This window comes from Gracilinanus agilis, chromosome 1 (genome assembly GCF_016433145.1).
Source record: "Gracilinanus agilis isolate LMUSP501 chromosome 1, AgileGrace, whole genome shotgun sequence".
Taxonomy (NCBI): Eukaryota; Metazoa; Chordata; class Mammalia; order Didelphimorphia; family Didelphidae; genus Gracilinanus; species Gracilinanus agilis.
The window spans coordinates 584,047,100-584,073,970 of record NC_058130.1 but is presented as its reverse complement, the minus strand read 5'-3'; the positions used below and the strand labels follow the sequence as shown (position 1 = coordinate 584,073,970).

Below are 26,871 nucleotides of genomic sequence, written 5' to 3'. Positions count from 1 at the left end.
AAACTTAAGCCATGTGCTCCTATAGGATGTTCATAGATGGTATATATAACAGCATTGTTTTGATACAGTAAACCTTAAATAAATTAGGAAATATAATAAAATCATAAGCAGAAACTTCATTAGCTTAAAATGATTCAGTACAACAGGAAAATCAATGAAATAAAATTAATTCATAAAAGTAATCAGCAAAATATAGTAAGATACAGAATCTCTTTAAAACAGAAATAAAACCCATTCAGTACTGAAGTTTTTAAAATCCACCTCTGGTCCAATTCAAAGTTCAAATTCAGTGTCCTTATAATCAGTCTTTGCTCTTAGTTCAAAGTTCTGAGCAGGTATGGGGTGAATTTCTTCCCCTGAGTTTCAGTTTAATAATTGAAAGAAAGTTTAAATAGGCCACGCACCTGATGAAGAGTAATCGATAGTTCAAGGTGAGGCATGGAGTAGGGGCTAGAGAAAAGCTTAGGTCAGTATTTAGAAAATCCCATGTGTAGAGATTGTGGGTGGTGGGGGGGTTTGGGGGTTTCCTAGATCAGGCTTTAGAGAAAACACGTGGAGGGCTAGAATGGATTAAAAGCATCTTTCCAGGTTAAGGGCATTACCAAGACAAATCTGCAGCAGTCTCTGAAGATCTCAGCAGTCCGGGCATGGCGGTAGTAAAAGAGGCAGCCAGGTCAGGGTCACTCCTCAGAAATCTCAGGATTTGGGAGACAGCTGTCTGCTCTGGTGGGCTTGGGATTCAGCAGAGATCAGAAGATGCAGGAAGGGAGGCCAGATCAGGAGCCAGGAAGATCGTCGGCAGAGGCACTGGCAGGGTACCGGCAATTTTGGTTTAAAGCCAGAAGCCAGAAGCAGCTGCTCTGACCCCCCAAGGTGGGTTGGGCTCAGATGGCCGGCTGAGTCCCAGGGGAGGCAAAATCACTCTGTTGCTTTTAGCAAAAACATGGCGAGCAAAGCCAATATCTCTTTTTAAAAAAATTGCTCAAAAGACCTGAGCAAGATGACCAAAAAGCAGGCATGGCTCTAAATGCTCTTGAGAGTTAGACTATCTGGAAAACTTAGAATTCGTAATCCAAACTTTGTATGGTTGTTGCCATCAATGTTATGATTAAAAATGATAAAGACAGATATTAAAAGGGAAAATAGTATTTTAATAAAAGGCATTGCTGGTCGAGATAAATTGACCACACACCTGTAAGTATTCAAACTGCTGCATCAGTCATTTTACCTTTCATACCTTTGCGTGCTCAGGTCACTAAAGAAGAAGTTCAAAGCAACTTACCAATATTTAAAGCTGTCCCTCCCCTTGATGACGTCATCTAAAACAGGAAACCCTTTGGACCACAGGAAATGTAGTTCCAAGGTCCCCCACATGTCCACAGGAAGTTTGTCAAACACTACATATCTTGAGGCTTAATCCTTCCAAATAGAACCCCAGTACTTTTAAATCATACAATCCCCTGGCTTTTCTACATAAAGGCCCCAAGAAACAAGTTCACCATTGGTTGGTTACTAGGGAGTTACAATCTAGTCAAGAGAGCCAGCTCTTAGGAAGGCCCAATTTACAATGTCTCATTACTCCAATCTTTCATATGAGTTTTAACCAATCAATCTGAAAGCAGCTTTACCTGTTAGCCTCTTAAAGGACAAACATATCATGTGTTCCTCATCATGTTCTGCTGATGTGGATGCAGGGAATGGGACTTAAGCAGGGAACATGAAACTTAACTCAATTTTTTTACTCCATTATTTTGGTTTATGAGAGGTCCCACCATCTTGTTGGGACTTATTCCTCAAAATAGCTCTCTGGTGAGATCTTATTCAACTGTTTTCCAGGAGAATCTGTTTTTGCTTACAGTGAATATTGTAGGATCTTGTACTCCTGTCATAATTTTATGGCATTTGAATATCATTAAAAAGGTGTAAAGGTAACCCACAGTTTCATTATTTTGAGCGATGTCTCAGCATTTTATGACTAGCACAAAATGAATCAGATATAGCAATTTTATTGAATTAGAGAAAATATTGAAATATATCAGTAAGTTAACAATTTGTCCTGACACATATGAAAAGCAATTATTATCCACAGGGTGACATAAGCATACACTAAAAATCACAGTAATCTGGATCTTTAAGTTTTAAAGTTATTTTAAAAATTACAGTGGTATGTTTTCCCCCTCTTTTGTCTCAGTTTCAATTTCCTTAGTGCATTTCTATTGCCTCAGACATTATCAACATATGATACTTTCTGGCTGCTAATGACGTTTTTTTTTTAAATTCTATTACTAAAACTAGATTAACCTTCAGCAAAACAGGGTATAATTCAAATATCTGGAAAATATTTCTTTCTCAGAGAATATTTTATGTTCCCAATTAGATAGACGTGTTTTTATGAAGCTATATTTTCACAATTAAAATGTTTCATCCAAAAACATAGTTTCTATGCTTTAATCTTGTTTGCTCCCCCTGACTTTCACTAGTGAGGATACATGGACCCAGACATTGTTTTCGCAAAGATTATTGATCTTCAGCTTTGGAATTATGACTTAACCATTTCAAGTGAGAAAATTCAAAACTTTTTTCCAAGTTACATATTCAGCTTATATTCTACGGCAGTGTGTATATATATGTATATACATGTATGCATATTTTATATAAATATGTAAATGTGTGTATATTTACATATATATAATTTTTTTTTCAGAAAAACATATACCATGATCTACAGAAATGTTAACTGAAATAGAAATGTATAAAATCATTGTTCATCAAAATGAAATAATAAAACTGAAAGACAGGAATTAAAATACAAAAAACATTCCAGTCTTGAGCCCAAGTTGTATTTATTTAAGGTTTCAAACATTCTAATTATAATGTTTTGCCAGTTCATGTTAATTAATAATGCTCGATTCATTTTGTAGTTATATGTTTATATGCTTTCTCTCTAATTCCAGGGCAATAAATCATGGATGGAAAGAGAGACATTTTTATGTATACTCTTCAGCATCTCTTTTTAAGAGTGACCAAATGGAAAATGAAAAGAATTGATTAAATAACTATTCAAAACAGGGCTCAACTACCATTTATTCTGGAAACTTAAAAGTTTACTTCTAAAAATTCTTAATCCTTTAAAACACCTAAGAGAGGGCCATATTCACTATTCGATTTGCAGTTTAAAAAAAATTTACTTTGTCACCAGACATACACATTCAGAGTCACAACAGAGAGCAGGTAACCAAACTTTGAAGGTAAAACCTGACTTTTTTTTCTTTTTCTTTCAAAGCCTCTGTCTGGCAAAGCAATATTTTTTGTTGTTTAAATTGCTCCAGAGCTTTAGAGAAATCCTGAACACAATTTAGGAGGAGAAGTAAATTCCTCTTTTGATTGCTCAGGGAGAGTTTAGTTTCTCTTCTATGTTTTTTGTGGCTTGAAGCCAAGGAAATATCTTTTTACTTTAAGGACTTCTTCACATAGATCAAAAAGGACGTCTCTAGCCAATTATAAATTAGAAAAAATTCTTTAAACCCAAGAAATAGAAAGTTTCTTTCAAATATAAAAGATTATACTGAGCTAAATGGCCCTTATTTATAGAAAATTTCTTAACTGGATCAGCAGCAGCATGGGAGAATGATGAATAGAAGTAAGATATACAAAAGTTCCAAAAGGAGGAATTAGAATTCATACTCACTTGCTCCTATCATAATATATGGGAAAACATTTCTTTATTTTGGTCCTCTTTTGCTAGTCTAATGGCAACTAAGTGGCACAGTAGATAGAGTCAATAAGACTCATCTTCTTTTATTCAAATCTGGTCTCAGACATTTATCAGCTGTATGATCCTGGGCAAGTCACTTAACCTTGTTTGCCTCAGTTTCCTCATATGATAAAAGAACCAGAGATGGAAATGTTAAACCACTGTAATACAGAATCTTTGCCAAGAAGACCTTAAAAGGGGTCATGAAAAGTTGGACATGCCTGAAAAAAAACTAAACAATTAACAACACTCTATATGGTTCTGTTGAGGTAGGAGTCTGGGTTCTTAAAATCCATACCCTGACCAAAACAATAACTAGCATGTAGTAGGTACTTAAGAAATGTTCATTAATTGGTATTATCATCTGAAGGCTTTTCACCAAGTTTAGAGACCTGCTCCTTAGGTGGGATAGTACTGATTTTTTGTGGCCAGAGCAACAAAAAAATAATACTGAGTATGGATTATAAAATAGAATGTAGAGTTCATATAATTCAACTCATTTTACAAGGGAAGAAACCGAATAAAGATATAAATTAGTTTTCCAATTATATAGATTCTAGTTGATCAAATAGGAAGAGGGTTTACCCTATGCCAAAGAAATCACATACCTTTAAAATATGAATGATGACTAAAATAGAAAATAGAAAGTGCTTTTCAAAAAGGTGTCTTCTCATGGATTCAGCATCTGCCCTAACCGAGAAGGTATAGACTGCAAACTTTAATGATATCTGCTTGTTATTATAGCTTCTGGCAATAGATTCTAACCAGTAGCTTTTTTGGTTATGTACGGTATCCATTCTAATTAAACACAAACTCAAAATTCCTTTTAAATTTGAACTTAAATCCTCTTTACTGTTAATTCACATAATGTAAGCTTTATAATTTTACTTCTACATACATTTTTTCTGAGCACTGAAAAATGTAGCTTTAAAAAAAAACACCTTACCTTCTGCTTTACATGTATTGGTTCCAAGGTATAAGATGTAAAGAAATATAACGGCAGCCATGTTGAGTCAAGAATGATAGACAGAGACAGTTACCTGCTTAGAATGCAGAATGGACTGAGGTGGCGTGAGCTTGGCATGAGCCTGGCATGAGCCAGGGCAGTTGAGATTTATCTATAAAAGGAACAGATCTTGAGATATCCTGGTCTCAGTTTGAGATACTTTGTCTCTGTTGGAGATATTTTGGCAAGGGTGGAGAAGGGTTTAGGCTTAGCTTATACTTTCTTTACTCAGAATCAACTCTGTCTTACAGACTGTTTCCAACTGTATCCCATCAACCTCAGTTCACTGTTTATTATCAACAAGAAGATCTGCAAAGAAATCCATCAGCAGGGTCAAGCCTTGACTTAAGGCTGAGACTAAGCAGGCCTTAGCTAGGCTGTCAGCCAACCAAGATCCTTAATCAACAATTATCAATTGAAGAGTCAACATCAAGCTATACAACTTAGGTTACTCAGGAAATCCCAATCCCACTTTCCATCTTACGGATCTCCCCTTTCCCTAAACTTTCAACAATTAAACCATCTTTCCAAGAAGCCACTTGCCTCTGAATTCTCAAAGATCCAAGGGAGATTTCAGTTAGCAGGATCCTATTTAGCCAGGAAAAGAATTATATTTCCAATATTCTTTAACCATCATTTAAGATCAAATCTGCAGTCATAACAAGTAAAATTAATTAATTAATCCTGTTAGACCAAATATCCAATGTCTATAGTGTATCAAACTAAGAAATTTAGTCACCATCATCAACTTATTAGGGCTTTATTTGGAGCAGCTGTGTTCCCTAATCAGCTGATTCCTTAATCAAGCTGTTAGCCCTGGGTTACTGTTTTGTTATCTTGTGATTGGAGTAAGCAGTTCCTACATATTCTCTTATAACATCAGCTGCACTGGGTTGACCTTTTGGGACTACTACTATATCTAGGTGTCCATTAGGATCATACAATACTATCCAAATAATTCCTTCCGAAGCTTAACATAACAAAGAGCAATAAAGGTTAGGCAATGGAGATTAAGTGACTTGCCCAGGGTCACATAGCTAGGATGTGTATGAAGCCACATTTGAACCTAGGACCTCCTGTCTCTAAGCCTGACTCTTAATCTACTGAGCCACTGATGTGTCCCCAAAGCATAGATTTTTGAGCTTCGAAGTAACTTCTTGAAAGTGAAGAATATATTCTTAGATTACATTAGATAATCCAGACAAATTCCATAATAGATGCAAAACAATGTGGCTGGCTAAGAAAAGCATGATTGACAAGTAAATCAAGAGACAAATAAGTTACTGAGGAGATATAATTTGAAATCCTTTGATTATGCAGAATATCTTACAATTTATATTGAGTATCTATAGTACAAATTAGATGTTTCCTTTTTTACCATTAATTTTCAAAATTGATGACCATGTTACCTCAAGCTTGGCATTATTTTCTAGTGGACATAAAGGATCCATAACTCAGAAAAGGTTAAGACTCTGTTTTAGAATAAGAAAAAATTTTTAGACCTGTTAACAAGTCACACAAAAGTATGATTTACTACATTCTATTACCTATGGTGAGCAGAAATAAGATGTGATACTAAAAGGCTATTACATAGGAGGAAGCATCAAGCCTGGAAATCAGAGCAAACTACATTAGAACTCGTCTCTAGCAATTTGTTATTTTGATTCACATCAACAAGCTTTTTCATTGTCTACTATATGATAGGTACTGAGGATACAAAGACAAAAACTCAAAGTTTCTACTTATGGGACACTTACAGTATATCTTGGAGACATACAAACATATACTAGATACATAACAAAAAATACAAGATAATTTTAGTGGGATTCATTTGGAGGGAAGGGATGAAAATGATCTGATGTTAAAGAAGGCAAACCTCGAATAATACTTTGAAAGAAGGTAGGTCTTCTAAGAGGTAGTGTTATAATTAAGGAGGTCACTAACTCTATTTGATGTATATGAAGTTGGAGTACAGAGAGATGATAAGATGGCACTTCTCCTTTATAACAGTTGCCCAGGCAGGATCCTTCAGGTCAAAGTGGTTTATCCCTTCAGGACCCACCTGGGGTTAATTGATATTATTAAATTGGGCTCTTCAGCTGGGATAACGTTGATAATCTGACTGCGTGTCTCCCTTCCCAAATAAGCTTTGGAAACCAATTCAGGAAGGTACTTTAAACTTTAAATATATTTGGTAAGAAGGATAATGGTAAGGATTGAGGTATTAGGAGACCCTACTTAAATTGCTACTAATGAATCTCTAACTGCAGGCAATGAAGAATCAAAATGATAGCTTCCCTCTGGTCCAGCCTGGCCAGGGCTAAACCAGAATAGGTAAACTGCTGGGAAATCTTCAGCTTCTTCTTCTGTAGATCTTAAGCCTTAGCAGTTGAGATATATCCACCCTTTCCACCCTCTTCTTCGTCTCTTGCCCACTTCTCGGATCCCTCCCGGGCCCTGGGAAGTGTAGATAGCTAAGATGATGAAACTCCTAATATCTAGGGGCAGTCGACACAGAGATGGTGGTCAAATACAAGTTGATAACGGTACAGGAAACACAGGAGGAGCTTGCAAGGTAGTGTTTGCAACTCTCTATTTCCAAAACCAGGATCCACACTGATCTCTAGCCTCAGGATAGGAAAAAGACCCCAGAACCTCTCTCAGGATTCTCAACTGCTCTCTCCTGCCTCCCGCATGCCTCTCTGGGAACATTCTATCCAACTGATTCACCTGTCAATCAAAGTGAACTTCAAGCTCCCAGAGATTCAATATAACAGTAGACATGAGGAAGAAGCACGTTTCAGGCATGGAGATTTTAAAAAAGGTACCGTGATATGAGATAAAACTTGGTATCAGAGAGAAGGGTATCTTTGTTGGATCCATTCATTTATTAGTTGAAATCAATGAAAAAATGTTTCAACTTTAGTTTCTTTAGAATTTTTGTGGTTTTCAAAAAGTATAGTCCAAAAGGACTGCCAGACATAAAAAAGGAAATGAAAATGACAACAATTATCACCCACAGAGAATCTGGCCAAAAGGGATAGCTATGATAGTAAGAATTTTTGTTGACATTTTCCATTCTCTTTCAGTGACCACAGTTAGATCAGACTTCTAATGAAGAAGTAACAGCCAGTTCTCTTCCTTCCAAACAGGAAAAAGGGAAAATGGCTTTGTTAAATACTTGAACTACAACCTGCACTACCTACCACAATTTTCAAAGCAAATAAGCACTTAAAGCTTATGAAATAAGAAAATACTTATTTGAGTGTCTGTGTTTTTTAACATTAGTATTAAACCAACCTATGCTATTTATGATTTTCTTAGGCTGACATTACTTTTAGCATTTGCTAGGATGACACACAAAAATGATTAATTAGATAAAATTATTCCGGATTTGCCTGGAGAGATGATGCCATGGAACCCCACCAGAGCAAAATAAGTATGTCAATGTGTTTCCGGGCATAACAAAGAATTTTTTGTGAAATTCTCTGTAGTGTGCTATGCTACAAAATTTTCAAGTATGTTGGAAATGCTAGTAGAATGATTAAGACCCTTACCAAAAAATATTGTGTTTCCCTGAACAAGAATGAATGCTTAGATTAAATGACTTGGTTTTAAAATATTAGACTATAAATGAATTTATTAGTTTATTGACATTCAATTATATGACAGTGTTCTACAAGAAGTATCAGAATCCAATTATATAAATATATTTTTTACTTTCTCATAGTCTCAGATGTTTGTAAAGATGTATTTAAAACTTCTGAATTACTGCTTTTCAGTGCTTTATATTTTAGAAATGTTCTTGGGTTTGTTAGTTTTTTGTCTTGTGAGAGCTTCAAAAACACAACACATTAGCAATATCATTAAATATTCCTTATACATTGTTCAAATATGTAATTTCTTTCTTGTTTATCTTAGATATTTTTGTCAAGATCTTGGCAAACAATATTAAAGTTTTCTATTGCCTTTGTAACCCTCAGGCTGCCCTTCTGCACTTGTTGCCATGGAGACTTATTTATGACACAGGAAATGACTTTTAGAGGTGAATAGACAGTTTGCCAGAGTTCCCAAGGTGCTTCATTTCTGAAGATACCAGGATACATAATGGAAACTCAGATACTCGTTAACTGATTAACAATAAATTTGATTAACTACTCATTTTCTATCTAAATTCAACTGTATTTGAAGTCATTTAGGACTAACTGCAGGGTAGGAAAGCTGCCTCCTTTATCTTCTATTCTTGCTTCATCTATAATTCAAAATAAGATTAAATTGTGAATATTAGATAGACATAGTAAGGTCCTGATTTTTCTCAACATATTAATTCAAACTTTTATTTTTCTTCATTTTTTCCAGCTGTCCAATAGACGGCCATTCTACTATTAAATAATATTTCTGCCTAAAAGTATAATAGATGAAGGAAACATGCCAATTATTTTAGTACTAACTATTTACCTGTCAATGTGGGCAATGGGGATTTTTTTTTCTTAAAAGGAAATGAAAGGTGACTCTGGGTAAGTCACCTAACCCTGATTAGCTAATTTTTGCCACTCTTCTGACTTAGAATTGATACTAAGACAGAAAGTAAGGTTTTTTTCTTGTTTTATTTCAAGGCAATCAATGAAGAAGAGAGAAAGAAAAGGACAAGTAGTAAGAATGGAAGAAGAAATGAAAGAAGGGAGGGAAGAATAAAAATATTTCTGTCCTTTACACCTTTACAATCTGATTTGGGGTGGCAATAGTAATCTATGATTATATGTTCATCTTATTGACTGACTATAAATGCAGTAGAGGTTCAGCTGAAAGAAAACATAGTATTATCAAGTATAGAAAAACAAACTCCATGGAAAAAGTAGAGCTTGTGCTACTCCTTGAAAGTAGTTGAGATGGATGGCACAGGAAATATCAAATCAACTTTTATTAATTATAGTTATAGATAAATATATATTTTTATAGATATATGTTTCTATAGAGAGGTATATATATATATGTATATACATATATATATATATTTCTTACTAGATGAGAAAAGAAAACTCTTGGATACTTTAATATAGCCATCATTTAATCTGTTATAAGACCCTAACTTTACAGGCCCTTCATTATAATATGGTATAAGTGGCTGAGAGTCATAGAGTCAGAAATATGTGGGTTCAAGGATGGCCTCTGATTATTGTCTATATGATCCGCAGATAGTCATTAAACCTGTCAGTGTTACAGCCAAAACTGTCTATTAAAACTTTCTATAACTTAGCCCATTTTTGCCTTTATAGTGTGTGAATTTAATATAAATTGAACTCACTTATTTAGTTTGAGAACCAATACTTGATACAAGTCCTGCCTTTGACTAGCCCAGGACATGTGACTTTTTGGTGTTCTGGCAGTAGGTTGGGAAAAGAATATGAGTGACATGTCCAGATGTCAGGACTCTAGGACTGGGGACTCCGAGAAAAGTTAAGCAAATCCAATCAGAGACTTGAAGTAGAAGGGAAAGACTGGCTTTATAAGCAAACAAGGAGAAGTTGGAAGGGCTTTACATTTAATTATTTTCTAAGAAACTCAAAATTAATTTTATTTCAAAAAATATTCATAGCAAGTATAGAAAAGGGACCAGAATAAACATTAAGTCCTTATTAGAAACATAGTTGGCAATATAGCTATTTTTTTCAAGGATATATTTAGTGATTAATAAGTTATATCTTTCCCTTTGGTCCCAAATTTTATGATCTGTACCCAGACATTTATAATTACCAGTGAGAAATTAAAACAGTATGAAGAGGATATGTGAGCTTGCATAATTATGAAAGAACTTACAATTTAGGTGGAGTTTTCAATGAATAAAATAATTCCAAAAGTAATTGGAAACAAAAATCAAAAATTCAAATTAGTTTAAATAGTCCCCTACTACCTGTCTGATGAGTGCCAAAGATATACACTTGACTAATAATTGGTCAAATGAAATTCTTAGAGGAGTACTAAAAGCAAAAATATTTAATAGATTTTAAAACTGCCAAGTTAAACATATTAAATTTTAAATACATTTGCAAAATCCATATTTTGAAAGCCATGCAAATCAAGTTGTAAGAGCAGAATAAGATTCTGAACATCTTACAAAAGGAAGCTCCTAGAAATCCAGGTTATTAATGCATATTGACAGTTATAATGGAATGATAAAAGTGTTATTAGAGACAGTTATACTAAGATTCACATTTTAAGATGAAGAAAAATGACCATTCTCTTCAAGACTGACAATATGACAGATTTTTTTTACTCACACATGAATATTTAATAAGATATTAAAGTACAATCTAAAATAAAAAAGTATAATGAAACTTCAATGGGTAGATTTCATGTGTTTTTTTTATCTTCAATAAAGATTTATCAGTGGTTTTTGGTTAGAACCAATCAATGAATTAGAAACATTATCTGGATAGCTGATTTTGATGTAAAGCAATAGTAACCAATTTTACTTTGGATTTTCTGTGTCAAGAGAGTTTATATTGATCACATTGGTACATGCCATTTCATTAATCATAACATACCAAATTATAAAATACATTTTCTATGTTAAAGTTCTTTCCCTAAAATATCCTACCATTATGGTTAAGATGACTAAGAAAGATCAAATTTTAAAAGTCATTTCCTCACATAAATCAACACTTTGTACAATATAACAATGTGAAGTCAAAATGGATAATTGATTTAAAAACAAATGGTACCATAAACAAACTAGAGGAACACAGACCTATGGATATGGGAAGAATTCAGGTCAAAATAAGACACTAAGTACATTACGAGATGTAAAATAGATAAGTTTGATTACATTCAATTAACAATTTCTGCACAAGCAAAAGTTATGGAACACAGATTAAAAGGCAAATAAACTGGTGAGGGCAATGATGCTATACTCTTATACACTGCCAAAATATCAAACCTAATATAATTTACTCAAGTGGATATTTATAGAGTGCTTCTGTAAAAGTTACAAATAAACTGTAATTTCCAATAATTAAAGAATATTTGACTATTCTTCCATAATTATTGGGGGAAATCAACAAGGATTTTACAAATATATTCATACCCACACTTCGTGGTAGCAAAAAAATTGGAAAATAAGGAGGTGTCCCTTGATTGGAGAATGGCTGAAAAAATTGTGGTATATGATGACTGAATACTACTGTGCTGTAAGGGATGAACTGGAGAACATCTACATGAACTAAAAGAACTTTTTTTAAAACATTTATTAATATTCATTTTTAACATGGTTACATGATTCATGCTCCTACTTTCCCCTTCACCCCCTGCACTCTACCCCACCCATGGCCGATTCACATTTCCACTGGTTTTAACATGTGCATTGATCAAGACCTATTTCCAAATTGTTGTTAGTTGCATTGCTGTGGTTGTTTTGAGTCTACATCCCCAATCATGTCCACCTCAACCCACATGTTCAAGCAGTTGTTTTTCTTCTGTGTTTCCTCTCCTGCAGTTCTTCCTCTGAATGTGGGTGGCGTTCTTTACCATAAGTACCTCAGAATTCTCCTAGGTCATTGCATTGCTGCTAGTACAGAAGTCCATTACATTCTATTTTACCCCAGTGTATCCATCTCTGTGTACAATGTTCTTCTGGCTCTGTTCCTTTCACTCTGCATCAATTCCTGGAGGTCTTTCCAGTTCACATGGAATTCCTCCAGTTTATTATTCCTTTGAGCACAATAGTATTCCATCACCAGCATATACCACAATTTCTTCAGCCATTCCCCAATTGAAGGACATATGCTCCTTTTCCAGTTTTTTGCCACCACAAAAAGTACAGCTATGAATATTTTCATACAAGTCTGTTTATCTATGATCTCTTTGGGGTACAAACCCAACAATGGTATGACTGGATCAAAGGGCAGGCATTCTTTTATAGCCCTTTGAGCATAGTTCCAAATTGCCATCCAGAATGTTTGGATCAGTTCACAATTCCACCAGCAATGCATTAATGTCCCAATTTTGCCACATCCCCTCCAGCATTCATTACTCTCCCCCTTCTTTCATTTTAGCCAATCTGCTAGGTGTGAGGTGATACCTCAGAGTTGTTTTGATTTGCATTTCTCTAATTATTAGAGATTTAGAACACTTTCTCAGGTGCTTATTGATACTTTTGATTTCTTTATCTGAAAATTGCCTATTCATGTCCCTTGCCCATTTATCAATTGGGGAATGGCTTGATTTTTTATACAATTGATTCAACTCCTTGTATATTTGAGTAATTGGACCCCTGTCAGAGTTTTTTGTCATAAAGATTTTTTTCCCTATTTGTTGTTTCCCTTCTGATTTTGGCTGCATTGTTTTTGTTTGTACAAAAGCTTTTTAGTTTAATATAATCAAAACCATTTAATTTACATTTTGTAATTTTCTCTAACTCTTGCTTGGTTTTAAAATCTTTCCTTTCCCAGAGATCTTACAAGCATACTATTCTGCGTTCACTTAACTTATTTATAGGTTCCCTTTTTATATTCAAGTCATTCACCCATTCTGAATTTATCTTGGTGTAGGGTGTGAGATGTTGATCTAAACCTAATCTCTCCCATATTGTTTTCCAAATTTCCCAGCAGTTTTTGTCAAATAGTGGATTCACGTCCTAAAAGTTGGGCTCTTTGGGTTACTAAAAGAACTTCTATGAACTGATGCAGAGTGAAATGAGCAGAAACAAGAGAGCATAGTACACAGAAAGTGAAGCACTGTGGAATGATCCAATGTAAAGGACTTTACTACTAGTAGCAATGCAATGATTCAGGACAATTCTGAGGGACTTATGAGAAAGAAAGCTATCCACATCGAGAGAAAGAACTGTGGGAGTAGAAACATAGAAGAAAAACATATGACATCACTTTTTTATATGGGTATATGATTTAGGGTTTTGTTTTTAAAGGATTGCTCTATTGACAAAAAAGAATAATACGGATATAAATATCAAGTGATAACATGTCTAAAACCCAGTGGAATTGTTTGTCAGCTCTGGGAGTGGGGAGGAATGAGGGGAAGGAAAGAAAATGAAGCATGTAAACATGGGAAAGTATTTTAAAAATTAATTTTGAAAAAAAGAAAAAAATTAAAATTAAGAATACAAAGTGTTTCCCAATTGATAAATCATGAAATGATACAAACAGGCAATTCTCTCAGATGAAGAAATTAAAACTATTTTGTTATAAGAAAAAATACTCTAAATTACTATAAATTAGAGAAATTCAAATTTAAACAACTCTGGGGTACCACCTCACATTCATAAGACTGACTAACGTGACAAAAAAAGAGAAAATCATAAGTGTTGGAAGGAATGTGAAAAAATTGAGACACTAATAAACTGTTGGTGGAATTCTGTATTGAAACAACCATTCTGAAAAACAATCTAGAGCCATGCCATAAGGGTCACAAAATTGTGCATACTCTTTCACCTAGATAATAGATCTGTATCCCAAAGTGATAAGAGGTAGGGGAAAAGATCTATCTGTATGAAAATATTTATAGCAATTCTTTTTGGGGGTGGCAAAGAACTAGAAACTAAAGGAATGCCCATCAATTGGGGAATGGCTGTACAAGGTGTCAAATATGCTTGTAATGGAATACTATTTTGCTGTAAGAAATGATGAACAAGATGATCATAGAATAACTGGGAAGATTTATTAAGTGATGCAAAATAAAGTAAGCAGAACCAGAATATTGTACACAATAACAACAATAATGTATGATGATCATCTGCAAATTACTTACTATTATTATTATTATTATTATTATTATTATTATTATTACTTAACAAGGCAAAGATCAAGGACAACTCCAAGGGACTCATAATGAAAAAGTATACCCACAGAAAGAACAGACAGTCCAAATGCAGACTGAAGCATACCATTCTTCACTTTATTTCATCCATGAATTTTTCTCTAGTATAAGCAATATGTCACATTGCAAGTATGGAAATATGTATAATATGATTATATATATATATATATATATATATATATATATATAACCTATATCATATTACCTTCCTTCTTGGGGAAAGAGGAAAGATCAGAGGGAGGGAGAGAACATGGATTGCAAGATGTCAGAAAATCAGGATTCCAAATTACATCAACATGTAATTTTGAAAAATTAAAAAAGTCATTTCCTCAAATCTTAATTGTCTCTTCTTGATCATGTATAAAGATTCCTCTGTCGATATTTTTATCCTTGCAAAAGATTCAGTCCATTGGAGATTAGTGATTCACAGACACTTTTCTTCTTAACTTAGCCTAAACTATTGTTTATGTAGCTTAGATCCCAGTCTGGACCTGGATGTTCTTTCAACCCAAAGGAGATACTTACTTTCAGTTCCTAGAGGGACAATCTCTAATTTATATATGGGGAGCCTCTGATAGCATTTCCCCAAATATACATGATAGTGGGTAACCTAGCTCTGGAATAAGTTTAATGATATGGAACAGAAGTGTTTGGAGAGTCTGTGGAACTGACTGCATAGGCATTCTGCAACTAATTTTTGGTTTGCTAAATGTGTAATTAGTAAGAGCTTTTTTTATTTTGTGATATTTGGAGATAACTTCAAAAAAGCAGGAATCAGCCTAATCTCTTTGGCTAGTTTTTTGCTATAATTTGATGAAACTCTTATTCTCCTTTTAACATGATTTCAATAAACGTAATGCTGTGACATCATGGCTCATGGAACTATTTCTCCTTTGAGACTATGTGGCCTGAATAACAAGTTTCAGTCCTTGTCCTCAGCAACTGATCTTATATTAGAGCATGTTATCTAGTGAGTTCCAAAAGTTCAAGAGGGCATCTCAGTATCCCAGCAACCTGTAGTTTTGAACTAGCAGCATCGATGCAAAGAATGCCATTTGGGATCCAGCCTAATGGTGACTGACACAAGATCTTAGCAGGCAACTATGCCCCATTGAGTTAATTGTGTTAAAAATCTGCCCTCAAGCTATTTATAAATGTTCCTGCTTCTCTTGCTCCACCTTTGAGGTAAATAGACCCCATGTAAAGGCTAATTAATGTTAAATAGAACAGGAACACATCAAACTTTAAGCTCTTTGAGGGAAGGGTTTACCTTTCATCTTTCTTTTATACTCTAAGCACTTAAGACAATATCTGGCACTTAGTAAATGCTTATTAAATGTTAACGGAATGACTTACTGAATTATCCTTGTCACCTAATTATAGAATGAACACAATGAGTGGGGACTTTATTTTCCATTTTTTTTTATATGCAATAGGGGTCAAGTGACATGCCCAGGGTCACACAGCTGGGAAGAGACTGTGGAGATTTTGAACCTAGGACCTCCTGTCTCTATGCCTGGCTCTCAATCCACTGAGCTACCCAGCTGCCCCCCAATGAGTGGGGACTTTAGACCAGTGATGGTGAACCTTTTAAGGACCCTCTGCTGGGCCCCACCCTGCCCCCGACTGTGTGCGTGCCAAGCCCCAATCCCCACTGTGTGCTATGCCTTGTCCACCCCCCACACTGAATGCAGTGTTCTGTCCCACTATGTGAGGGTGGGTGGCAGGTTCCCATTGTGCCCTCTGAGAAGTCTCTTGTCTTTGGCATGCATGTCATAGGTTTGTCAACGTGGCTCTAGACAATGGCATTAGAAAAAAGATTTTAATGCCTAGGTTAGCCTAGACCTCTAGAAGGGAAAGGCAATGTATCCAGCTACCTGCTAAGAGAATGATGCTTGAATGTGCATACTATAATATTAATTACCCTAATTACTAGCACATGTGAGTCCCAGCAATAAGAAAATGAGACATTAATGTTTCTAAAGATTAACATTTGACTTATAATAGCAGAGTTTATTTGTGACCTGCCAGCATCCCAGGATGATGCTTCAGAGATTATGGGTGAAAAATGATTGTAGCAGATCTCCAAAGAACTCATTAAACTCAGGGCAGAACATTTGCTCTTTAGGGGAAGCAAATTCACATTTCTAACAGGAAATAAAATCAGTTGTTTTCCTTTTTGCAGAGGTGGAGAAGCTCTAGAATTCTTGACCAAGTTGTAATTATTGATAGACCCAGAAGAATTTCCTAAGGTTAAACCAAGCTGTCCTTAATTTTCTCCCAACTAGTAGGACAGATGGCCCACTGAGCTTTCTTCATAGAAAATAGTTTCTTAATAAAAAAAAATTATAGAATTTCCACAGGAGCTAAGAGATTCTTTGACTCCTGTCATGCCCTCATTTCCAAGACTGTACAAAGGACATCAAAAAATCTGTTAACTCTTCCTAGACCCCAAGCCAGAATTTGAAAGGAATTTCTGTGCTCTGGTTGATCCTTCAGAAGCATTTGAAATTACGTTTGACACTGATATTCTCCCAGCCTGGATAAATCAGATGTATATGTCCAGATCTGGTCCACCATTAGTAGCCTATCTGTACATTAAATGGTGTTTGTCACACAAAAAAATTATTATTGAAGCCCGTCTTCCCTAGGAGGCAATTGAAGGGATTAGGACATGAAGTGGTAGTGGCAATTGAGGATACTGACTATATCTTGTGACTCCATTCTGGAGTTAACTCAGTTCCTTTTCTATTCAATTATAGGTCTAGTTCAACTTATGCTCTGCTAAACAAACTAAAAAACAAATGTTCAATTGTGGAAACTAGGAGACAATCTTAATGCATCATTTGACCCTATCCCTATGTGGCTGGAAAGTTGGACTACCTTTATCTGCTGTTTAGAGTCTCAATTTAGGATATAAGTTATGCTAATCAGATAGTCAGATCCTAAGATTGATAAAAGTTTTTTTTTTCATAATTGTACACTTCAAGTATTCCATATGTCTTATCTGAAAGCTGGCCAAAGACTAATCTATAAGTGACTGTATCTGTATTCTTTTGGTTGTTTACAGACAAGGGATGGGGGAAGAACATTTATTCTTTCTTTTTTGTTTGTTTGTTTTTTTAAACCCTTAACTTCTGTGTATTGGCTCCTAGGTGGAAGAGTGGTAAGGGTGGGCAATGGGGGTCATTCGACTTGCCCAGGGTCTTCTTCTGAATTCTTCTTTTCTTCTGAATTCAGGGAATTGCATACGTTCACTCTGCACCTTCCGTTTTAAAAAAAACCCTAATCTCTCCTCCAATTAGAAATCAGATTACCTAATGATGTACTATTTCCTTTTAATTAATTGGCCTTATTTGACTCATTGTTCTTAATATATAAAATTCCCTTTGTATTTAGAGTCCAGCTCTATCTAAGCTGAGGAAGTGATTTAGCCCCAATTTTTTAGCAGCTGACAAAATATTGTTTAGTAAATCAATATGTTCAGAAGAAAGAACCCTTGTTTCCTTAGTCATTTCATTTTTCTCCTGCCATACCTAACATTCCTAAATTGAATTAGTATTCCCATCTTGTCCTTTGGCTAACTTACAAACCTTACCAATAAATTTTTTAAGACAGTAGAGCGTAATTATGTGTAGGACACTATTGTAAATATGAAATAGGGAAGAAGAGAGGAAAGAAGCTGGGAGAAAGAAGAAAGATATAAAGTTTAGATAAGGTATGGCTTCTGTTTTGTGAAGCTTATTGTCCCATGAAGAGATAAAATATATACAGAATTTTAAATCTATGTTGAATTAGTGATAATCAAAACACATATTTCATGAAAAATGTTCCAATATGACCTCTTCTCACCCCACATGCTACCTCTATACCCTTGAGCAGAAAAATATTGCAAAGTTTACAGGGTGAATATAACCTGTTCCTATTAATAGGAAGTGTCACACAGAGTGCTGTTGCTACACAATCTATCCATTAAGTGTATCATGGAGATTTCTGCTGGATGAATTTTGAGAACATATATGGCATCCAAACAAAAAAGGTTAACAGATCCCAAGCAAGATAACCTTTCCTTCTACAAGACTCTTCTGAAGTATAAATATGGCCAAACCAGATGAATTGACTCTGAGCACGTTATATGATGAATCTAGTTCAAAGATTCTAACCCCTACTTGGTCAGTTTTGCTTATTGGACATAGACTAGAAAAAAGTCTAGGCACATACTTTAGATCATGGCTCTATGATTAAGTGTGATATAAAACTTGTGATGGTTTAAGAAGCCTTAATAAGAAAGAAAAAGGAAGTGAAGAAGTGGTTGGTAATTAGATTCTGCTTAAGACCCTTTCATGAACAGTAGATGTAGCTTGTTTACCTTGGTACTTTCTTAGGTATACACCAAATACCAGTAAAAACTTAATAGCTTAATAATACAACACCTCTGAGCACAGGTAGAATTCCAGATATAGGCATAAAATATTGCTCAGCCAATCCAAGTAGCTAGTCCCAAGGCATAGCAGGAACATAATTAACCATGACTATTTACCACAAAAGTTCAGAATGAGTGACAGAAGATGGAAATATCAGTCCCAGGGAGAAAAAAATGTTAAGGGAAGTATGTCATTAATTTGCAATATAAACTCCTTGCAGCTAGAAATTTTCATATATATGCTATATATGTTCTCTCTCTCTCTCTCTCTCTCTCTCTCTCTCTCTCTCTCTCTCTCTCTCTCTCTCTCTCTCTCTCTCTCTTTCACTGTCTCTCTGTCTCTCTGTCTTTCTTTTTCTCTACCTCTCTCTGTCTCTGTCTCTCTTCATCTCTCTCTGTCTCCCTGTCTCTCTCTCTCCCTTTTTCTCTCTCCACATATATGCATATATATGATTCCCATATATATATATATACATATATATATCAACTATCATATAAATGGTATATCTGCAGCACCTAGCATAGTACTCAGCACATAGTATGTGTTTGATAAATGATTGTTGATTGAATTATGATTATAATAATTTAGAAATATTTAGCAAGTACCTACTATTTTGGAGTACAATTCCAAGGTACTCAGGATGAAAAATACCAATGGAGGAATTTAAGTATCTCAGTGTATAGAGTGTTTGGCATGGACAGGAAGATATGAATTAAAATCTCACCTCAGACATTAATTAGCTATATGACCCTGGGCAAGTCCCTTAACCTCTGTTTGCCTTACTCTACTGGAGAAGGAAATGTCAAACCACTCCATTATTTTCATTTTAATTTGCATTTCTCTTAATCAAAACATATAAACATACAATTCTCAAATGAAGAAATTAAAACTCTTTAGTCATATTAAAAAAATGCTCCAAATCACTATTGATTGGAGAAATACAAATTAACTCTGAGGTAGCACCTGACACCTATCAAACTCACTAATATGACAAAAAGGGAAAATAATAAATTTTAGAGAGAATGTGGAAAAATTGGGAAACTAATACACTGTTGGTGGAACTATGAACTGCTGTGATCATTCCGGAAAACAATTTGGAACCACTTTCAAGAAGCCATAAAACTGTACATGCTCTTTTCCTGAGAAATACCATGATTAGATCTATATCCCAAAGAGATTAATGGTGGGGGAAAGGACCTACTTGCACAAAAATATTATAGCAATTCTTTTTGTGATGGCAAAGAACTGGAAACTGAAATGACATCCACCAATTGGGGCATGGCCAGACAAGTTGTGATATATGCATGTACTGGAATATCAGTGTGCCATAAGAAACAATGAACAAGATGATCACCAAGAAAAGTGAAAGACATATGAAATGATGCAAATTGAACTGAGCAGAAGCAAGAAAATGTTGTACACTGTAACAACAAAAGTATTTGATGATCAACTCCGAATGACTTAAATAGCAATAATACAAGGATCCAGGACAAATCCAAGGGACTCAGGATATAAAAGATTATCTGTCCCAAATCTACTTACCATTCCTCAATCTTTATGCTGACTTCTATATTTCATATCTCCAACTTCCTTCTAAACATCTCAAACTAAATGTTCAGGAGACCTCTTGAAATTAACATGTTTCAATCATAACTCAATATCTTCCCCCCAAAAAACCTCCCCCTAACTTCTCCATTACTGTAGAATGCAATATTATCCTTCCAGTCTTTCAGGATCACAATCTAGGAGTTATCCTTAACTTCTCACTATCTGTCATCACACATTCCCCCAAATCCAAGCTGTAGCCAAGTCCTATTAATATTATTTGAGTGACATTTCTTGTATACATCCTATTCTCACTTTGGACAGTGCAAAAACCCTGGTTCAGGTCATCATCACCTCATGCCTGTACTGTTAAAATAAACTGCTAGTGGATCTGCCTAACTCAAATGTCTTCCTACTCCAACCTGTCCTCCATTCAACAAAATGATTTTCTTAAAGTACAGGTCCCACCATGTCACCGTGCTACTCAATAAACAACAATGGCTATCACTTCCAGGATCAAATATAAATTTTTCTGTTTGTTATTCAAAGTCTTTTATAATCTAGCCTTTTCTTGTCTTTCTCGGCTTCTTACACCTTAAAACTTGACAGGTAATCTTTGATCCAGTGACATTGCTCTCTGTGATGTTTCAGGAACTAAAAAGTCCATATCTCAATTCTGGGAATTTTCTCTTACTGTCTTCCATGCCAGGAGTGCTCTTGCTCCTCAAGCCACCAACTGAATATCCTAGCTTCCTTTAATTCCCAATAGCCTATAATTTTAATTTCTTTTTCTTTAATTTCTTTAATTCTTTGTTTAATTTTAATAGCCTATCTTTTAGAGCAGTGATTCCCAAAGTGAGCTCCACCACCCCCTGGTGGGTGCTGCAGCAATCCAGGAGATTGGTGATGGTCACAGGTGCATTTGGGGGCAGTGAATAACTGTAAGAGGGCAGTGATAGCATGTGACAGGGGGTGCTAAGTAATATTTTTCTGGAAAGGGGGCAGTAGGCCAAAAAAGTTTGGGAACCACTGTTTTAGAGGAAGCCTTCCTCAATCCTTCTAAATTCTAGTGCCTTCCTTCTGCTGTTTCCTATTTATCCTACATATTGCTTGCTCTGTCAGTATTTGTTTTCATGCTGTCTCCCCCATTTGTAAATTCCTTGAGTACAGGAATTGTCCTTTACTTCAGTTTGTCTTTCCAGTACATCTAGGAGGCATTTAATATATGTTTACTGGTGGATTCTTTCTTTCTTCTTTTTTTAACAAGGGCAGATATAATTTTATTTTTAGAAAAATTTTCCATGGTTACATAATTCATGTTTTTACTTTACCCTTCACCCCCTCAACCCCTCCCCCTGTCATAGCTAACTCACATTTCCACTGGTTTTAACATGTGTGGTCAGTCAAGACTTATTTACATATTATTGATACATTGGTATGGTCTTTTCGGGTCTACATCCCCAATCATGTCCTCATCAACCCAAGTGTTCAAGCCGTTGTTTTTCTTCTGTGTTTCCACTCCTGCAGTCCTTCCTCTGAATGTGGGTAGTGTTCTTTTCCATAAATCCCTCAGAATTGTCCTGGGTCATTGTATTGCTGCTAGTACAGAAGTCCATTACATTCTATTTTACCACAGTGTATCAGTCTCTGTGTACAATGTTCTGGCTCTGCTCCTTTCATTCTGCATCAATTCCTGGAGGTCTTTCCAGTTCACATGAAATTCCTCCAGTTTACTATTCCTTTGAGCACAATAGTATTCCATCACCAACATGGTGGATTCTTTCTGTCTCTCTGTCAGTCTGTCTCTATCTCTCTGCCTCTGTATTTTTCTTTGTCTCTGTCTCTCTGTCTGTCTGCCTATCTATCTGTCTCTCTCCCTAAACAAGGTTATGAATTGGTAGAATAACTCAAATACATTCTTGTCAGAGCTTTATTCTGACAAGAGAAGAAATATAATGAAGAAAATGGTGACTCTTATTTGGTACTTTATTATTTGCAAAGTACTTCATAAAGGTTATCTAATATTATCCTAACAAAACTGAGAGATAGGTGCTAATATTAGCTCCAGTTTACATACAAAGAAGCTGAGGCAGACAGAGGTTACATGGTTTACCTCAGGCCGTATAGTCAGTAAGTATTTACAGCTCTATTTGAACTCATCTTCTTGACTTTAGGTCTAACACTATTCTACCTACTTGTCTCAGTCATGTATATTAGAACCATATATATTCTTAATTGTCCATCAAAATCTTTGAGAAATGACCTTAAATTTATCATTTCTTTTATATTTCACTATGGTCATAATACAGTTCTTTGAACACAGTGGACTCTCCAAAGTGTTTAGTAATTGGAAGTAGACCATAACTTTTTTTAATCTTATTTTTATTTACACCTTTTTTAGATAACTTTCATTTTTCCCTTGTCCCCACTTATTAATCATAACAAAAAATAAAAAAGAAAGTGAGGGAAAAAAGTTCCTCAAAACCAATCTATATGCCAAACTCCTTTCAGGCTTTTAAAAGCTTCTACCTCTCAGTTCCAATCTACTTTTCCAGATTTATTCTTCCTTATTACCCTTATCACACTTGATGGTCCTACCAACCACCATAACTACATGTATGTGTGCATGTTTATTATGACCCCCAGTAGAATTTATGCTACTGTAGGGTCAGGTGGTTCTTTTGCTTAATGCTTATAATAAATGGTGGCTAACTAATTAAACAGATGTGTAATTCTTCTTCTTCTATCTCTTGCATTTTTCATCTTTAACCATTAAAATCATCTCCATTCTATTGAATACTACAAATATTAGATGCCACTATGAGAAAGGCATTATGCCAAAACACACAAAACCAAAGATGAAAGACATCTAAGTTTGCATTCTATTTACCCAAGAACCACCTTAAATATGTTGATGAAGCTCATTTCTACAATGAGAGAGGATCTTACCTTCTTTGGATTGTGCATAGTGCTTTGTTCTAAATGGCACAGTGGAGAGAGAACACTGGGCCTTGAGTCAGAAAGACCTGAGTTTTATGTTTAAATAGTGCCTCGTATATTTACTAGCTATGCAATCTTGAACAAGTCATTTACCTCCTGGAATATGCACAAATATAAAGCATGAAAAGAATAAAGAGATTTTAAGAAAATATATGATTTATATATTTATTTCAATATATAAAGAATTTCAAGAAAATAGTATTTACATGTACACACATCTACATATATATGTAATTTAAATCTTTTTTCTTGAAATTTCCTTTATTCTTTTCATCCTAAAGTTTTAGTTTTTTTTATATTTTGCTCAATCCTTTATAACAGACAAACAAAAACAATTAGATAAAATTATTTTAAATATACATATATATTGCATTACATAAATGAATGAAACATGCTAAATATTCTTCTAATTATTTTGATACATAAGAGGCAGATGGTGAGTACATAATCTAGTGCTAGGATTTAAAATGATATCAGCTCATGTGATTTATGTTCATGTTATACTCTATTTACTTGTTTGTGAAAATAATCCTTTGAATGTCAATTCTGTAAGATCTCCTTGACTTATCTTATGCATCTCTTATAGAACCTACTATATATCATTGAGTTTTAGTAAATGTTTCTTGACTTCAATCTGTTCATATAGGAAATAAAAACAATGTGAAGGAAGTACTAAAAATTCTGCTAGGTTGTACAATCAATATTGTGCTAACATCATTGACTTTCAATATCTTTTTTTAGAATTTTAAATGAAACCCTATAATATTGGCTTATTCTCATTAGAAATTGGTTTCATATAACTAGATTTCCTGACCTGACTAAGATATCTTTCAACTCTAATATACTTTCCAGCTGTAATAGTATAGCCACTCATTAAACTATAAACATCACATGATTGGCCGAAATAAAATTATCCAAAAATATGTTACCATATTCTTTATTTCCTGAGATGAGACAGTCCTTCTGTTGGATGGCATAGGAGAGGAAAACATGCTTTTATTTTGTTTTGTGGGTGTGGGTGTGTTTATTTGTTTACTTGATTGTTTGGTCTAGTTTTATCCCAACACTTTACTGTATCACCTGCAACATGGACAAGGAGGGCAGTTGTCCTACCTACTTTGTCATAGTTCCTAAAATAGCAATTCTTTTATCTTTTCTCAAAATGGAAATAGAAGGCATAAGGTTAAAAAATATGCTTTACTCAAAAATTACTTAAAATTAAGGAATGAGAATGGAGGGGAAATCTCACATCTCCTTAATTTATTATCCCTTTCTGTAAAAGCTTTAATGGAGTCATAAAAAAAGAATCATCTTAATAGTACTATTAGCATAGTGTACATTAAGACCAGGGGACTTCATTTCTAATCAAAAAGCATTCAGTATGCATTATCAAACATTTCTTTTTCAATAAAATTAATCATTTCAAGTACCAAAGATCATTTTCTATTCAGCCACTTTTAGTGGTAATTAGAAGGACTATATCTGAATCACCTAGTGTGGGCTTCCTGACATGTCTTATCACTTAATTATATTAATTCTTCTTTTTTGAAACCTAATGCTTTTTTCCCTTCTGACATGAGATATGATTATAATGCACAGAAATAAACTAGATGATTTATTCTAGTACAAGTGGTTTATTTATCTACATCAAAATTTCCAAGTTTAAAGAAGGGAAACTCATAAGAAAATATGACCTTTCAACCATTAATAATGAGAGGAGATGTTTAATTTCTGCAAATGTATTACCCAGTATTGTCAAATGAAGGTATATGACTTTCACATAATAAGCAACAGATCTAGAAGCAGAGATAGATATAAAAACATGCCAGGTTATTTCTCTTGGACTTGTCAAAAATAATGGTCTTTACATACTAATTTGATACAAGGTTATTTACTGGAAAACCTAAAATAAAATATCTAGTGAAATATCTATAAGACAAATTGCAAGAGTTTATTTCATTCATTATATTTCTATCCCCAGTGCCTAGCAATATCTGGCATATAGTAGGTATTTAGCAGAGACTTTTATATATATATATATATATATAGTAGATGCTTAATATAAATATAGTAGGTACATAACATATTTATATATACATATAGTAAGTACTTAACAAATACTAAGGAAAAGAAATCCTATATTTTCTCAAAATTATCTTACTCTCTTCTGGGTGGGGTTTGTTTAATGTCTAATACTTTAGACTGCCCCTTTTATCTAACAAACCAAAACAACAATGGCATTGGTATTCTGGGGAACCATCTTAACCAAATTAATTGGATAAACAAACCAGAGGAAGTGTTTTCACCTTTGGGTACCCTTGGTATTCTATTCATCTAAACAATACTCCCATACCTATCCTGCACTGTTCAGCAAGGGTCAATTGGGCAGCACATAAGATAGAGAGTTGAACCTGGAATCAGGAAGAATATGGCATCAGACATTTACTAGCTATGTGACCCTAGGCAAGTTCATATGCTCTACCTCAGTTTCCTTACCTGTAAAAGAGCTGGAAAAGGAAATTGAAAACCATTCCGATATCTTTATCAAGAAAATGCAAAAAAAGAGGTCATGAAGAGTCAGACATATAATAACAAAAAAATTTAAGCAAAAATAATTTATGATACGTATTCTTATGATCTCTAAGATTAAAATTTGTTTAGGCATAGGGAAGTGCTGGTATTGACTTTTCACTGATGTCAAATAAAATACTGAGATATAGTTTCATATTCACTTTTCTTAGAGATCATAAAAGAAACAGAATCTCTCTTTCTCACCCATCTAGCAAGAGATAGAATATAAGGGAAAGTCCCTGCAGATTGTAAAAAATACTCAGTTCCTGTAAATTACATTTGTTATGAAAGAGGAAACAGATTTAGGAATAAAGTACATCTTGAAGTTTTATCAAGCAATGCCAATGCTCACCAATATTGAAAAACAAAGGGGACAAAGTTGAATTGGAAATAGTAAGCATTACTATCCTGAAAATATAATTGATGGGAAGGATGAAAACATATTAGTGTGCCTTTTTTGAGCAATTACTTAGCCAGAGAAACTAGACAGAAGGAGAAGCAGAGAAAAGAATTTAGATAATACTCAGGTTCACAAATGATACACTGGTTATAACATAGCTGGCTTGTCTCACTTGCTAGGGCTTTGTAATTAAGATGAGAACTCTTAAAAGAAAGCCATGGAGACTACATTTGATCAACTGACATTTGGGTGATGGGGTTGGGGGAGAGACATATTTATGGAAGTAGAAAGCTTGGCCTTAGAAATTTAATGTGAATTTCCCTATCTTAGAATTTGGACA

At 34.5% G+C, this 26,871-nt stretch overlaps 1 pseudogene; it reads left to right on the top strand.

The window, feature by feature from the left end:
• The first annotated feature begins 647 nt into the window (after positions 1-647).
• Positions 648-26,871, top strand: part of LOC123254417 — a 136,538-nt pseudogene continuing 110,314 nt past the window's right edge.